Here is a 17,786-nt window from a genome sequence, read left to right as displayed (position 1 = left end):
AGTGTCTTAATTTCGTGGCTGCAGTCACAATCTGCAGTGATTTTGGAGCCCAAGAAAATAAAGTCTGTCACTGTTTCACTTGTTTCCCCATCTATATGCCATGAAGTGATGGGACCAGATCCCATGATCTTAGTTTCTTGAATGTTTAGTCTCAAGCCAGATTTTTCACTCTCCTCTTTCACTTTCATCAGGACACTTTTTAGTCCTTCTTCACTTTCTGAGATAAGGGTGGTGTCACCTGCGTATCTGAGGTTACTGATATTTCTCTTAGCAGACTTGATTTCAGCTTGTGCTTCATCCAGCCTGGCATTTCTCATGGTGTACTCTGCATATATGTTAAATAAGCAGGCCGACGTACACCTTTCCCAATTTGGAATCAGTCTGTTGTTACATGTCCCATTCTAACTGTTGCTTCCTGACCTGCATACAGATTTCTCAGGAGGCAGGTAAGGTGGTCTGGTATTCCCATCTCTTTAAGAATGTTCCAGTTTGCTGTGATCCACAAAATCAAAGGATTTGGATTAGTCAACAAAGCAGAAGTAGATGATTTTCTGGAATTTTCTTGCTTTTCTGATGATCCAACAGATGTTGGCAATTTGATCTCTGGTTCTTCTGCCTTTTCTAAATTCAGCTAGAACATCCAGAAATTCACAGTTAATGTATTGCTGAAGCTTGGCTTGGAGAATTTTGAACATTATTTGGCTAGTGTGTGAGATGAGTCCAATTGTGCAGTAGTTTGAGCATTCTTTGGTATTGCCTTTCTTTGGGATTGGAATGAAAACTGACCTTTTCCAGTCCTGTGGCCACTGCTGAGTTTTCCAAATTTGCTGGCATATTGAGTGCAGCACCTTCACAGCATGATCTTTTAGGATTTATAATAGCTCAACTGGAATTCCATCACCTCCTCTAGCTTTGTTCATAGTGATGCTTCCTAAGACCCACTTGACTTTGCATTCCAGGATATCTGGCTCTAGGTGAGTGATCACATCATCATGGTTATGTGGGTCCTGAAGATCTTTTTTGCATAGTTCTTCTGTACATTCTTGCCACCTCTTCTTAATATCTTCTGCTTCAGTTAGGTTCATACAATTTCTGTCCTTTATTCCACCCATGTTTGCATGAAATGTTCCCTTGGTATCCCTAATATTCTTGAAGAGATCTTTAATCTTTCCTACTCCTATTCTAGTCTAAAGAAATCAATTTCTTTGCATTGATCACTGAGGCAGGCTTTCTTATTTCTCCTTGCTATTCTTTGAACCTCTGCATTCAGATGTGTATATCTTTCCTTTTCTTCTTTGCCTTTCACTTCTCTTCTTTTCTCAGCTATTTGTAAGGCCTCCTCAGACAGCCATTTTGCCTTTTTGCATTTTTTTATCTTGGGGATGGTCTTGATCCCTGCCTCCTGTAGAATGTCATGAAACTCTGTCTATAGTTCTTCAAGTATTCTGTCTATCATATGTAATCCCTTAAATCTATTTGTCACTTCCATTGTAAGGGATTTGATTTAGGTCATACCTGAATGGTCTAGTGGTTTTCCCTACTTTCTTCAATTTAATTCTGTATTTGCCAATAAGAAGTTCATGATTTGAGCCATAGTCATCTCCCAGTCTTGTTTTGCTGACTGTATAGAGTTTCTCCATCTTTGGCTCTAAAGAATATAATCAATCTGATTTTGGTATTGACCATCTGGTGATGTCCATGTGTAGAGTCTGCTCTTGTGTTGTTGGAAGAGGGTGTTTGCTACGACAAGTTCATTCTCTTTGCAAAACTCCGTTAGCCGTTGCCCTGCTTCATTTTGTACTCCAAGGTCAAATTTGCCTATTACTCCAGGTATCTCTTCCTACTTTTGCTTTCCAGTCCCCTGTGGTGAAAAGAACACCTTTTTTGGGTATTAGTTCTAGAAGGTCTTGTAGGCCTTCATAGAACCATTCAACTTCAGTTTCCTTAGCATTACTGGTTGGGGCATAGACTTGGATTAGTGTGAGTTTATTTTAAGATATTCTAGCCCACAATAGTAGGTATAATGGTCATCTGAATTAAATTCACCCATTCCAGTCCATTTTAGTTCACTGATTTCTGAAATGTCAATGTTCACTCTTTCCATCTTCTGTTTGACCACTTCCAATTTGCCTTGATTCATGCACCTAACATTCCAGGTTCCTATGCAGTATTGCTCTTTATAACATCAGACTTTATTTCCGTCACCAGTCAGATCCACAGCTGGACATTGTTCTTGCTTTGTCTCTGTCTCTTCATCCTTTCTGGAGTTATTTCTCTACTCTTCTCCAGTAGCATATTGGGCACCTATCTACCTGCAGAGTTCATCTTTCAGTGTCATATCTTTCTGCCTTTTCATGCTGTTCATGGGGTTCTCAAGGCATGAATTCTGAAGTGGTTTGCCATTTCCTTCTCCAGTGGACCGCATTTTGTCAGAACTCTCCACCATGACCCGTCCATCTTGGATAGCAGTACACAGCATGGCTCATAGTTTCATTGCGTTAAACAAGGCTGTGGTCCATGTGATCAGTTTGATTAGTTTTCTGTATTTGTGGTTTTATTATCTGTGACTGTTTTCATAGTGGTTGTAACAATTTGCATTTCCACTAACATTGCTTAAGTTGTTTTATCTTTCTATTTATTTTTAACATTCTTACCAACACTTGCTTCCAGATGACAGCCATTTTAGTAAATGTGAAATGATATTTCCTTGTGGTTTTGACTTGCATTTTCCTGGTGATTAGTGCTATTCAGCATCTTTTCATGTACCTCCTGGCAATTTAAATGTCTTCTTTGAAAATAAAATATCCATCCTGTGCATCTACCTATTTCTAATCAGGTTGTTTGATTTTTTTTTTTTTTTTGATATTTTGTTATATGAATTCTTTGACCCCTTATCACATGTGTGATTTGCAAATATTTTCTCCCACTCCATAGTTTTCTTTTTATTTTGTTGATTTTTTTCTTTTACTATGCAAAAGTTTTTTGGTTTGATAAAGTCTCATTTATTTATTTTTTTCTTTGTTCTTGTGGTTTTGGTGTCACATATAGAAAATTATTGCCAAGACAAATGTAAAGGAGTTTTTTATCTAAGTTTTCTTCTGGGAGTGTTGCAGTTTTGGATATTATGTTTAAGTCTTTAATTCATTTTGAGTTAATTTTTGAGAATGCTGTAAGACAGACATCCAATTTCCTTCTTGTGCATGTGGCTATCCAGTTTCCCAGCACCATATATTGAAAATACCATCCTTTCCCCATTGATAATTCTTATCTCTTTGTCAAATATAGTTGAACATATATGTTAGGGTTTATTTCTGGGCTCAGTTTGGTTTCACTCCTTTCTGTGTTTGTATCATACTGTTTTGATTACTATAACTTTGTACTATAGTTTTAAATTAGGATGTCTGATGCTTCCAGTTTTGTTCTTCTTTCTCAGAATTGCTTTGGCTATTTGAGGTCTCTTGAGGTTGCATACAAAATTTACAATATACATTTTTTCTATTTCTTTAAAAATTTCCATTGGGATTCTGAAAGGAATTGCATAGAATCTATAGATACCTTTGGATATTATAAATACTTTAATGATATTAATGCTTCCAATCCATGAACAAGGGCTTTCTTTCACCTGTTTGTCTTCTTCAATTTTTTCATCATATAGTTTTCAGTGTACAATTCTATCACCTCCCTTAGTTAAATTTATTCCTAGGAATTTTACTGTTTTACTATTGTGAATGAAATTGTCTTCTTTATTTAACTTTCACATGTTTTGTTGTTAGTGTATAGAAATGTAACTAATTTGTGTATGTTGGTTTTGTATCCTGAAACTTTACTAAATTTGTTGATTAAATTTCATAGCTAATCAGTTTTTGTTGGAGTCCTTAAGATTATCTTTATATATGCCTGTAGAATTATACAATCTGCAAACAAAGATGACTTACTCCTTTGCTTCCTATTTGGATGTGTTTTATTTCTTTTTCTTGCATGATTGCTATGAATATGACTTCTAGTATTATTTTGAATGGGAATGGGAAGGATGGGCATACTTGGCTTCCTCCTGATCTGATGGAAACAAGTTTTTACCCTTTAACTGTTGACTATAATGTTGACTGTGTTTCTTTTACATGGGTTTTCTTATGTTGAAGTATGTTCTCTACACCAAATTTGTTGAAAGTTTTTTATTCTGAAAGGATATTGTATTTTGTCAAATGCTTTTTCTGCCTCTGAGACAATCATATGATTTTTATTTTTCATTCTATTAGTGTTGCATATCACACTTACTGACTTGTGTATGTTGAACTGTTCTTGCATCCAGAAATAAATATCATTTCTTTATAGTCTATGATCCTTTTAATGTATTGAGTAATTCATTTTGCTGATATTTTATTGAAGAAGTTTTACATTTTTCATTTCCTTACATATTAAGAAAGTTGATTTGGATTTTCTTTTATTATGAAGTCTTAACTTGGCTTTGGTTTCACATTAATGCTTGTCTAGTAAGATAAGTTTTTTATATTCCTTAAACATTTTTGGAAGAATTTGAACAGAATTACCATTAATTCTTCAAAGGATTGGTGATATTCACTAGTGAAACCATCTAAACTGGACTCTTCTGTGTTGTGAACTCATTGACTACTGATTCAGTCACATTACATGTTATTTGGTCTGTTCAGATTTTCTATTTCTTTATGATTCAGTCTTAGTAAGATGTAGGTTTATGGAAATGTATCTTCTGGATTGTAGATTTGGTTGACATATAACTGTTCAAAGATTCTCTCCTTAATTATTTGTATTTCTGTGGTATCAGTTGTTCTGATTCCTTTATTTATTATTTTATTTTGGGCATCCCTGTAGCTCATACAGTGAAGAAACTGCCTACAGTCCTGGAGACCTGGATTTGACCTCTGGGTCAGGATGATCCCCTGGAGAAGGGAATGGCTAGCCACTCCAATATTCTTGCCTGGAGAATTCCATGAAGAGAGGAGCCTGGTGGGCTATAGTCCATGGGATCACAAAGAGTCAGATAGGACTGAGCAACTAACAAGAACTTTCAGAAAAAAAAAAAACACAGCAAAAGATTTGTCAATTTTGTTCACCTTTTCAAGAAATCATCTATTACTTTTGTGAATCTTTTATATTCTGACACATATTTCATTCAGTTTATGCTTTGATCTGTGTTATTTCTTCTGCTAATTTTGGTTTTAGTTTTGCTTTTTTTCCCCAGTTCCTTGTCTATAATGTTAAGTTTTATTAGAGATATTTATTTTTTCTTAACGTAGTCATTTATTGCTATAGAATTCTCTCTTAGAACAGTTTTTGCAGTATCCTACAGGTTTTGATGTTGTTCCATTTCCTTTAGTTTCAAGATATTTGTTGATTTCTCATCTGAATTCTTCTTTGATTCCATTCATTGTTTAGTAGAGTATTCTTTAATTTCTATAAATTTGTTGATTTTTCAGATTTTTTCCTATTATTGATTTCTGGTTTCATAATTTTCTGATCAGCATAGATACTTGGAATCACTTCAATATCCTTAAATTTGCTAAGATTTATTTTATTTTCCATCATAAAATCTCTCCTGGAGAATGTTCCATGTGTGCTTGTGAAAAATATATATACTACTGCTGTTGGGTAGAATATTCTTTGTGCATTAGTTGCATTTGGTCTCAAGCATGATTCAAGCCCAACTTTTTCTTGTTGAACTTCTGTGGGGATGATCTAGCTAATACTGAAAGTGAGGTTTTGAAGAATCCTATTAATATTGAATTATTGTCTATTTCTCCATTCAGATATGTTGCCTTAATATATTTAGGTGCTCAATTTATGGTTACATGTATTTACAACAGCTGTGTACTATTGATAAATTGACCCCTTTATCATTATATGATCTTCTTTGTCTCATTACTTTTTTTTTTTTTTTTTTTTTTGCCATGTTAAACACATCTTCTACCAAGACAAAGAAAGATATTGAGAGAGGAAGCAAAGTCAGTTATGAGATATCAGGAAAATTAAGGTAAGCAAGAACAAAGTTTATTTTGCAGATTTAAACCCTACCTTTCCTGTTCAAATGACTCTCTTATGATTTAGTCATCCTTGTCTTCCCGGTATCTAGAGTAAGACACACTTGCAAATGGAGGTTATCTTTATAGATGTAAGTTTCCCTTACAAAGGGTAAATTCTACTGTTTTAAGAACTTCTCCTATGTTTGTAGTTTCTAAAAATGATCTTTATGCCAAAGAGGTATATTATTGGGTGACATATTCTGCTTTTTACTTTCTTCTTGTCTCTCAAAAACATTGAAGGTCATCTCTAAACTAGATTTTAAATAGTCTCCCTGACTAACATTTAAACTTCTCAATTTTTCTCTAGCATTCATTTTTATAACTCACTTCAGATCAGCTTTCTGACTTTTCACTTACCATTTAGCTTCTCAAGTCAAAAAGTTAAAAGAGCTCCCCAGGCTCCTCATATTATGATTAATTTACAATGCTCTATAAGATAAGCCCTTGAAATGTATTTTATTGTTTCTCACCTTTTCTTCTAAGGACTCATCATTTCACTCAGTTAAGCTCTATAACAGATTTTCTCATTTTTAAGCAGGATTACCCAGTGTGTTCTTATTTTCTCTGGTCTTTTGGAAAATCTTCATTATGTTCAGTTTTGATCAAGAAAAATTAGTCTTTGAATTTGACTCCTAAAAATGTTTTAACCCTGGTGGTATTTGAGTTACACTGTCTTATGCTATGGCTGCATGCATGTTCAGTCATGTCTAACTCTTTGTCACCCCAAGAACTGTATATTTTCCATGGAATTTTCCAGGCAAGAATGCTGGAGTGGGTTGCCATTTCCTACTCCAAGGGATCTCCCCGACCCAGGGATTGAACCCACACCTCTTGCATCTTCTGCACTGGCAGGTGGATTCTTTAGCACTGCACTTGGTAAGACTCTCTTATCCTATATCATCTAGCTTTGGATTGTTTATACTTCTCTGTAGTGTTAATGTCAATTTAATTTAACTTACTTTAAAGAGTGCTTAACAATGTTGGTTGTAGATTGGAAACATCACATTTGTGTGTGGGCTTTTTGAAGTTAAATAAAAAATGTGTATAAAGTGCATATTGTAGAAGGCAGTGTAAATTCTCACCCAAATCCTTTATGACTTTCTGAACCTTTTTGGATATGCTGATCTTTTCCTTAATTCTCACAGACTGCATTCATATAAAATCATATTCTCTCAGATAATTTCTATGTTTAATGGCTCAAAATTATACCTACAACTAAACTGGCATTGGTAAAAATTAATATCCTATGCTTTTATCAGAAATTAAAAAAGTACATTTTGGTTACTTAGCACTGTAAATGGTTGTCAAATATGAAATATGCATATTTTCGAGAAGTATACTTTGATTTCTGATGTATTTAAAAATGGAATTAAAAACAACAAAGAGCCAACCCATAAAATGTGTTTAATTGTTAAAATAAGAAACCTGTTTCCCAGAGCTTATAACCAGATTTATCTAAACTATCACACTCAATATCTCCAGTACACTGCACAAATGGACTAATAGCAAGCAAACTATCAACCTTACCTCATCCCAGAGATTTGGCCCTCATCTTAAAAGCAGCAATAAATCCTCACATTTCCCCACACAGCTCATCATCAGTTTGCTGAATCAATTGTTAAAATAAGAAACCTGTTTCCCAGAGCTTATAACCAGATTTATCTAAACTATCACACTCAATATCTCCAGTACACTGCACAAATGGACTAATAGCAAGCAAACTATCAACCTTACCTCATCCCAGAGATTTGGCCCTCATCTTAAAAGCAGCAATAAATCCTCACATTTCCCCACACAGCTCATCATCAGTTTGCTGAATCAGCACTCTGAACCACACAGACTGTATTTCTAGAAATAATGCGTTCCCAAAGCAATATCCCCAGATATGCTGAATCAGCATGCTGAAGGACAAGGAACACAAAGAGATGCCTTTAAGTGTTTTGTCTGAGCCAGAGTCTATTAGTAGAGATGAGCATTCGATATGTACACAAAAACATTCAGGTGGTAAGGATGTTTTAACCTAATAATGCATGTAAATACTTATAGTTCTTTACTTGATTAGAGCTTTTATTTTATTTGAGGACTTGTTAGTTTCTGTCTATGAAGGACAGGCTGTAAAACCATGAAGGCTTTTTCATAAATTTCGAAATCTGATGCATTACTGTGATTACAAGATTTGACAAGATGATTTATGATGTTTTGCCTTATTTAAATCAACTTAACTGTGATGCTATGGCATTGTTAAAATATATATTATGGTTTGTCAGTCTACTTCAGAGATACAGTGGATATCAATTTTTAAGGCAATCATTTATCGGGCTTTTAGGAGCTGATGGTCCAATCTATGTTTATGTAGCCTTTTGGTTATAAGGAAAATAATCTCTAGGTGATTATGGCTAACAGCTTTGGAATTGTCTATGAGCTATATCTATTCCAGATTATCACTATAAAAAGCAAGTTGAAAGGCGTTATCATCAGATGTGAGTCTTTCCAGGTTAATTCTCACCCTCCCACCAAAAATATACAGAAAAACTCCACACTCTTAATAATTGAAAGTAGCTCAAATCTTTGTCTTTAGTGTGTTTTTCTATTACTGGATCTCTTCAGAATTTCCAGTGGATATGTTTGAAGATCACCAAGATTTGTAAATCAAGTACTATGTGTAAACTTTTCTGATTATCCTGACTCAATAAATAAATAAATAAATAAACAAAATAACTTCCCGTTGGATTAAATAAGTCATATATTAAGTGAGAAATAAAAATCTTGCTTAGATTGGTGCTGGTTGATGATAGGCTGATTCGTTCAAAAGCTAAGTAATGTGCTCTCATATATCCATTTTAAATGATTTATTCTACAGCTCAACGAAATAATTTATCCATCTAATGGAATTTTATAATCTTTCACAAAGAAATGGAGGCATAATATAAAATCCCATGAATGCAAAACTTCTATTAATGTTACATAAACACCTTCCATCACTAACACCAATCCACTGCTTTTAAACTAATTGCTCAAGCTCCCTGATTTCCCTTGGCTCAACATTTCAGATCCTTACATTCATAACAAGTCCCTTTGACTTTGCTGCTCCATCTTTTCCATTCCCTGGATGAGTAGAAAACATTCTCTTAAAGATAATTTTAAGAAGTATGTTCCTTCTGTATGTATTTAAAATTCATTAAATAAAGCACCCTCTTTTCTACATTATTTGATTGAGCTGGGTGCTTCTCATATAGATTTCTTGCTGGAAGAGTGGTTGGACCAACCAAACCTAAAGAAACACAGCTATAATGAAGCTAAGCATATTTAAGCATGCTTAAATTTGTATTTAAAGACCTCCAGGATATTAAAATGAATTTGATTTTCAGTCTTCTTTTAGCAGTTTGCCAAACTAGCACTTATGAAGGAGATCAACAAATAAACGAGATAAAAAATGATTGAATAAGGACTGATAGAGTAGGAAAAGGTCCATATGCTTGATGCCTGAGCATTGAGGCACTTTAACTAAGCTCTAAGATGAATTAGAATATTAATTGTCAAACATTAAAATAGATAATCCCTGAAGTCACTTCCAGTTTAAGTGTTGTAAGGGTAATTATTATACATTTATTTGTCATATCTGCATTTACTCTGAATTGCGTATAGCATTTTCATTATTGTTGTCTAAAATCATGACCTACACATTAGGCAAAATGTATCAAGTCAGAAAATGTTAGGTGTACAGCTCACTGAATTTTCATTGAGGTATGTATTGGTGGCGCTAGTGGTAAGGAACCCACCTGCCTATGCCGGAGACAGAGACGCAAGTTTGATCCTTGAGCTGGGAACATACCCTGGAGGAGGGCATGGAAACCAGCATTCTCTATTGGAGAATCCCATGGACAGAGGAGCCTGGCAGGCTACAGTCCACAGGATCACAAAGAGCAAGATACAACTGAAGCAGCTTAGCGCAGCATGCATGTACTCACTCCAAGTGTGACCATTCTTTTTACTTCTATCATCATCAGTTAGTTTTGTCTGCTCTTAAACTTTGTATAATGGAATGGCACAATATATATTATTTTGCATGAGGCGTTTGTCTAACATGATGACTGTGAAATTAATCCATGTAAATACATGTGTAAGTAATATATTCTTTATTGTTTTGTAATATTTTGTTATAAAAATAAACCATAATTAATGTACCTGTATTCCCTTACTGAATACTTGTGCTGTGTTTACATTTGATTTATTATTAATAAATCCATTATGAACATATTGTGCATTTTTTTTAATATATGCACTCATTTCTCTTAGATATAAAACTTAAGATGGAATTGTTGGGTAAGACATATACTCAACTTTTGTAAATATTTTCATATAGGTTTTATACATGGTTAAATCAATTCTCTTCCTCACCAACTATTTAGAAAGTTTGCAGTTTCTCCACAAATTTTCTAATGCTTGATATTATTAGTCTTATTGATTATAGCCACTTTGGTTGGGTATACAGTAATATAACCTTCCCTCTGTATCAGAGAATTGGTTCCAGGGAACCATGTGGATACCAAAATCTGCAGATGTTCAAATCCCTTATATAAAATGGTGTACTATATGCATATAACTTATGTATATATACTTGTATACTTTCAATTATCTCTAGATTGCTTATAATACTTAATACAATATAAATATAACATAAATAGTTATAATCTAAAACCCCACAAGGTAAATTCAAATTTTGCTTTTCTCAAACTTTCTGGAATTTTTTGGAATATTTTCCATCCATTGTTGTTTGAATCTATGGATTAGAGCCCATAGATACAAAGGACTGAGTGTAACTTATTATAGTTGTAATTTGTATTACTCAGAGAAATAATGATATTGACTATTTTATCAAATACTTCTGTCCCAGTGAATATTTTATTTTATAAAGTGGTTCAAGATACCTGTCCAGTGTGTTGTTTTGCATTCTTTAAGTTGAGGTATAGCAATTCTTTATATATTCTAGAAAAGACTGCATAGTCAGACATATGTATTGTAAAGATGTTCTCAGTGTGTGACCTGTGTTCACAATCTTTTAATGGCAATCTTATATAAGTAATGATTCTTAACTGTAATGAAATAAAATTAATAAAAATAATTTGTACTTTTTTGAGCTTTCCTGGTGGCTCAGAGGTTAAAGCACCTGTCTGCAATGCAGGAGACCTGGGTTCCATCCCTGGGTCCCATCCCTGGGTCGGGAAGATTCCCTGGAGAAGGAAATGGCAACCCACTCCAGCATTCTTGCCTGGAGAATCCCAAGAACAGAGGAGCCTGGTGGGCTACAGTCCATGGGGTCACAAAGAGTCGGACATGACTGAGCGACTTCACTTTCACTTTATGCTCCTTTGTTGTGTTAAAGAAATCTTTGTCTCTTGTATAGTCTTGTGGAGTTTGCTCACCATTCAAATGTTCTTTCAATGAATTTGTAGGGGAGAAAGTGGTCTCCCCGTCCTATTCCTCTGCCATCTTAGCTCCTCCTCTCTTCTATAGTCTTAAAAATTCCCACTGCCCATATTTCCTGAGTTTCCCTTAAGCATGTTTAGTCTTTGCTCTTTTTTTTTTCCCACCTGTAATTTCTTAGAGTGAAAGAGAAACGGTAGTTTGAAAAGCAACATATTTTTATTTTGCATGTTTAATTGATTCAAACTTGACTTGGTCTATTATTTCTTAATTAAAGAAAAATGGAAACTCCTATTTAATGCTGTAAGGCAGGAAATGCAAACTTTTTTCCATTAAGGACCAGCAGACCACAAGGTCTCTGTAGAAACTAGTGAGCTCTGTCATTGTAGCACAAAAGCAGAACCATAGACACAATGCACATGAATAAACAATAATTTGTGCTGACATATTTTGTTTAAAAAAAAATGGCAATGTGATCGATTTGTATTGTGGACTATGGTCTACCAATTCCTGTTCTTAGGGAAGGAAAATGCAACTACCATTTATTGTATCTCTGGTACGCAACAGGTGTAGTATTCCAGAATATGAAATAATCATGCATATTCATATTTAACTTTTAAATTTTTCATCTCTAAGAGTTTTCGTTTGGCAAACTACCATGTTGGTTAATCTGATAGCTAATGTATGATTGAAAATGTTAGTAATTTGAATAATAATAAGCACTATTCTGATAGCCTATGGTGAACAATGTCGGATTTATGATCTCCGAAGATTAGCCTTGGGACCAGGGACCAGGTTTGATCACTCAAGAGCTTTTGTGTAGCAGTTTTATTAAAGTGAAAAAGGGACAGAGATAGCTTCTGACGTAGACATCAGAAGGGGGGGCGGAGAGTGTCCACCCCCCTCCTTGCTAGTCTAAGCAAGGGAGTTATATCCTTTTTAAATTAGCTATTACAATAAATCAAAAGAATGTCTCAAGGATGTAAAGATCTTACTAGACCCACTCCCATAATTTACGTTTTAAGATCACAGGATTAGCCAGGAGGCTTTCAGGAAGGAAAAACCTCCTCAAGCTGGACACATTGCTGTTATATAATCCCTAGCACAGAGTTTAAACCGAGTTGTTTGCTGTGTAATCATCAGTTCCAGGCTTAAAGAAAAGAACGTTTTATGAGACTAAGACTAAGGAATGTAGAGGGAAGATGTCTGTCCTTCCCTTCTCTTTGAGAATTCCAGACCCCTAGCTCCACTTTGAGAGCCCCAGACCTCTTCCTCCTTCTTGGGGACCCCAGACTTCTTATGAACCTGCCTAGGAATTGACTCTCTCAATTCCAAATTAACATTTTTACTTGGTGTGATGTAAGGGTCAAGGTTGTTTTTATTAGTTGTGTCTGACTTCCAGCTGTACTCCCAGCAGCTGGGGGAGTCATGTCTGAAAGAGGATCAGTCGCCCAGCATCCGCAATAGGAAAAACACAGAACAGAGTTCCCTGAATAGAGTTGACAAACAGGAACCTTAAGCAGCGAAATAAAGCAGTAGTCCTCAACCTTTTTGGCACCAGGGACCAGTTTCTTGGAAAACAGTTTTTCCATGGATGAGGGCTGGAGGGGTGGTTTGGGGATGATTCAAATATAGTAGGGTTCGTGCTCCTATGAGAGTCTAATGCTGCCACTAATTTGACAGGAGATGGAGTTCAGGCAATAATGCTAGAGATGTAAAGCAACTGTAAATATAGATGAAGCTTCACTCCCTTGAATGCCACTCACCTCTCACTGGGCAGCCTGCTTCCTAACAGGCCCCACAAATACTGATCCCCTGGGGTTGGGGACCGCTGAAATACAGGACAAATTCAATCTAGGATGTAAAACATTTTGAGTTGCTAAACTGTATATAGAAATTGAAATTTGACTTCAGTCCTTCTCTATTTGTAACAATGAAAATTCAACTAGCTACAGGTGCTGCATTAATTGCATTAATTACCTGGATCAAACCAGTTGACCCTAAAGTAAATCAATCCCAAATATTCATTGGAAGGACTTGAGGTTGAAGCTGAAGCTCTAATATTTTAGCCACCTGATGCAAAGAGCCGAGACATTGGAAAAGACCCTGATGCTGAGAAAGATTTAAGGTAAAAGGAGAAGGGTGCAAGAGAGGATGAGATGGTTAGATATCATTACTGACTCAATGAATTTGAGCAAACTCTGGGAGATATCAGAGGACAGGGGAGCTTGGCGTGCTGCAGTCTACAGAGTCGCAGAGTCAGACACATCTTAGAGACTGAAAAACAACATATTAATATTAATAGTTTTTGAAAGCCTTAACAGTGGATGTTATAAATTCCATATTTATGGAAGGAACATTCATAGTTGAATCCAGAAAATGTGCTTTATAAAGTCAGCTATTATAAAGTCAGTTGAGAAAAGGATTTTCTTAGCCTTTTTGTTCTTTGTGTTCTCACTGAGCAATGCAAACCACATCACCCTGCAGTGCCATCAGTAAATATGCATCCAATTATTATGCAAAGTAATTTTAATCCTTCAGAAAAGAATGTGGTATGTATTAAAATTTCTGAGATAATAGCATACCATAAACAATCCAAAGCAAAGTCTGCATTGTTTTTGATAATAGTCCCATTTATACCCAATCTCATTTTAAGGAAACTAGATATTTGCCAAAATGTTGCAAAAATACAACCTGGATACTAAATTAGTTTGATATTGATGATGAACAGATACATGAACACATAATCAGTGAAAGACCATCAAATGTTTGAGAAACACAAAGTAGACTGGACCAGTATTACTGTTTCTCTTTGCATGTATTGGGTTGGCCTAAAAGTGCATTAAGACTTGAATGAACTTTTTGGCCAACACAAATATCTGTGGTAAATAAAGAATGAAGTGAAAGTGAAAGTGTTAGTCACTCAGTCATACCCAACTCTGATCCCTGGGCTGTAGCCCACCAGGCTCCTCTGTCCATGGAATTCTCCAAACAAGAATACTAGAGTGGATCGTCATGCCCTTTTCCAGGGGATCTTCCTGATCCAGGAGTCGAACCTGGGTCTCCCACACTGCAGGAAGACTCTTTACTAGAAGCTGGGTAAATAAAGAATGAGAAATGCCAAAGGTCCCCTCTATGTGTGGGACAGTCTTTCTATGCCTTGTGGTCCCACTCTCCATGCCCTTCCAACATGTTCTATGTCCCACATGACTGATCTCTTTGGAATGGATCAAGTGAGCTTCATTTCCCCTTAAACTTTGATTGAGTTCATTCAGAGGGAAGCACCAGCAGGGAAAATGAAGACAGAAAAATAAACATGATAGTATTCGTTCCTGCAGCTACTTCTCAAACTATGTTAGTTACGACCCCATGGACTGTAACCCATCAGGCTCCTCTGTCCATGGAATTCTCCAGGCAAGAACACTGGAGTGGGTAGCCATTCCCTTACTCCTGGGGATCTTCCTGACCCAGGAATCAAATCCAGGTCTCCTGCACTTCGGATGGATTCTTTATCAGGGAAGCCCAGCTGACTTTTTTTCCTCCCACAGGGTCACAGTAGACTTCGAAATGCCAAAGCAACTGTTCTCTGTGGGTTCTTTTGGTAAAGCTCCTTCCAACTGGACTGTCAGCTTTGAGGTTGTGTGTTTCATACTACTGTTGGCCCCACTAGGCGATGCTCTTTTGGTTTCACTTCGCTATTCCAGATGATGCTGATGCTTAGTCACTCAGTTGTGTCAGGCTCTTTGTGACCCCATGCACTGGAGCCCACCAGTCTCCTCTGTCCATGAGGATTCTCCAAGAATTCAGCCAGAATTCAGTATTCAGCAAGGATACTGGAGTGGGTTGACTTGACCTCCTCCAGGGGATATTCCCAACCCAGGGATCAAACCCAGGTCTCCCACAATGCAGGCAGATTCTTTACCGTCTGAGCCAGCACGGAAGCCTCACTATGCCAGTCCCTTCCTTAAATTCTACTTGGTTGCAGTCACATTTTTCTAAGCTTTTATTTTGAAGGAAGCTCAAAATTATATTCACTTAAAAAATTTATACAGAGAAATCTTATATATGTTCCTTTATCCAATTTCATCACTTTTAGTGCCTTGCAATAATCATTTTATCATATTCTTTCTTCATACTTGTGTGTGAACATATATTGATAAAATTAATTTTTATAAACAGTTTCCTCATAATACACTAGTGTGCCTTATTTGTAACAAATATATATTTTTTACATAACTACAGTACAGTTATTAAATTCAGGAAATTTAGCATTGAAAAACTGATCTATTGTCCCTATTAATTGCATTTTTCAGTTGAAAAATTGAAAATAATATTGTCTTTATGGTCATTCCTTTATTTTAGTATAGACTCTAGTCCAGAATCATGCATTGAATTCAGCTGCCATGTTTCAAACCCCACTGTTTAGTATCTTATCTATTTCCTAAAGGGACTGTGACTAATACACTCCATGTAAAAAATGAGGAATAAATGCCCTCAGTAGTCCTGATTGAAATTATAAATATAAAAATTGTTAACATTTCCTTTTGGGGCTGCATACTTCTTGGTTCAGGAAAAATGTCCCCATTAATTAAGTGTTCATCAAGTTTCTGCTCCATGCAGAGCCATATATGTGCTAAGTGCTAGGAATTAAAGTTGGCAAGAGGAAGATATCAAAGAAATGGGAAAATAATCCTTGTGTCCTAAGAGTTCTGAAAAAACATGAAGTTTTTTACTCCCCCCTCCCCCGAAAACAAAAGAATGAATATAACTAGAATTTGAAAATTCAGAGTCTACTATTGGATAGAAATACCTAGAAATGTTCTGCCATTTTAAAAGTCTTGCAAGTGGCAGACATCAAACACCAATCATGGATGATTTCTACCGAGCCTAGTTGTGATCTCAGGCATTTTCACATTGTAACAAACTAAGTCTTCATCAATTGATCAAACCACACATCTGCAAAGAAATCGTTTTTCCAATCTCTGATCTAGGAATAAGCAATATGTTGTAAAAATAATTTGAAGGACCCATTGAAGGTCTGAATGAGGTGGATACCAGTTGAATAGCCTGTAGATGATGCAGAGTCACTCAAAGCAAAACACCAACTAGTTCAGAAAAGATGAGCAAAGCCTTTTCACTCAAATACCAGACAGCTTTTGTCTTTCATTTTTAAAGACACAATTTATTGGAAGTTAAGCTAAACAACAATCTGTCAGAAAATTGTTTATACACTTGGGCACTGAAGTGGGATTTGAACATGCAGAGGTGCATTCATTAGCCTTTAAAGAATCTTATAATGACCCAGTCTTACTCCCCAGACTTACTACAGAGTAGATAGAAGAGAGTCTTCAGAGAATTTGCAAAAGACCAACTCAAATTAGAGATGTAAATAAAACAATCATTAACATCTTAGAAACATGAAATAACTCAAAGCCGCTCAGCTCAAACCAGCAGAACCACTAAGAGGAAGCAGAGTCCCAGCCATGGTGAAGAATCTAAACTACCTATAATCTTAATTTGAAAGCAAATAAAGTGTTCTTTTTTTTTTTTTTTAAACTTTTCTGCTATGTAGGCAGCTGTTGCCAGATCAAAGGCTATTTGATATTCCAGAGCTGGCTAATCAACAGAGAAACTCAGGAGGATCTCGGATTTTCCCAAGAGATGACATCCATTCTATTAAGGCTTATATGGCTGAACAGAAGGCGAACATTATTATAGGTTTTGCCTCAGGACCCTCAAATGAAAATCACATTTCACTACTTTGATTGCATTTGCAACACACAAAACAAAGCGGGGAAAATGTGACAGGTTGTACATGGAGCAATTTTTCTACATGTAATGTTCTTTTCCTCAGGGTAAATCCAACTAGTCATGCAAATTTCTCACTTTCCACTTGAAACACATATATACACAAATAAATTATGTATATATACACATATATATTCCTAAAAGAAATCAACCCTGAACATTCATTGGAAGGGCTGATGCTGAAGCTGAAACTCCAAGACTTTGGCCCCATGCAAAGAGCTGATTCATTGGAAAAGACTCTGACGCTGGGCAAAAGGAGGCAGCAGAAGATAAGACAGATAGCACCACTGACTCAATGAACATGAATTTGAGCAAACTCTGGGAGATAGTGGAGGAGAGAGCAACCTGGCATGCTATAGTCCATGGGGTCACAAAGAGCCAGGCATGACTTAACTGAACAACAACACCCACCACCCACCCAACCACCTCCCCCACCCCAACACATGTATAAAGTTCTCGAGTTAAGCATTAAAAACAGCAGAAACAAAAAGTGATGCT

The sequence above is a fragment of the Muntiacus reevesi genome, chromosome 3 (genome assembly GCF_963930625.1).
Source record: "Muntiacus reevesi chromosome 3, mMunRee1.1, whole genome shotgun sequence".
Lineage (NCBI taxonomy): Eukaryota > Metazoa > Chordata > Mammalia > Artiodactyla > Cervidae > Muntiacus > Muntiacus reevesi.
Note: the sequence above shows the minus strand (reverse complement) of the source record.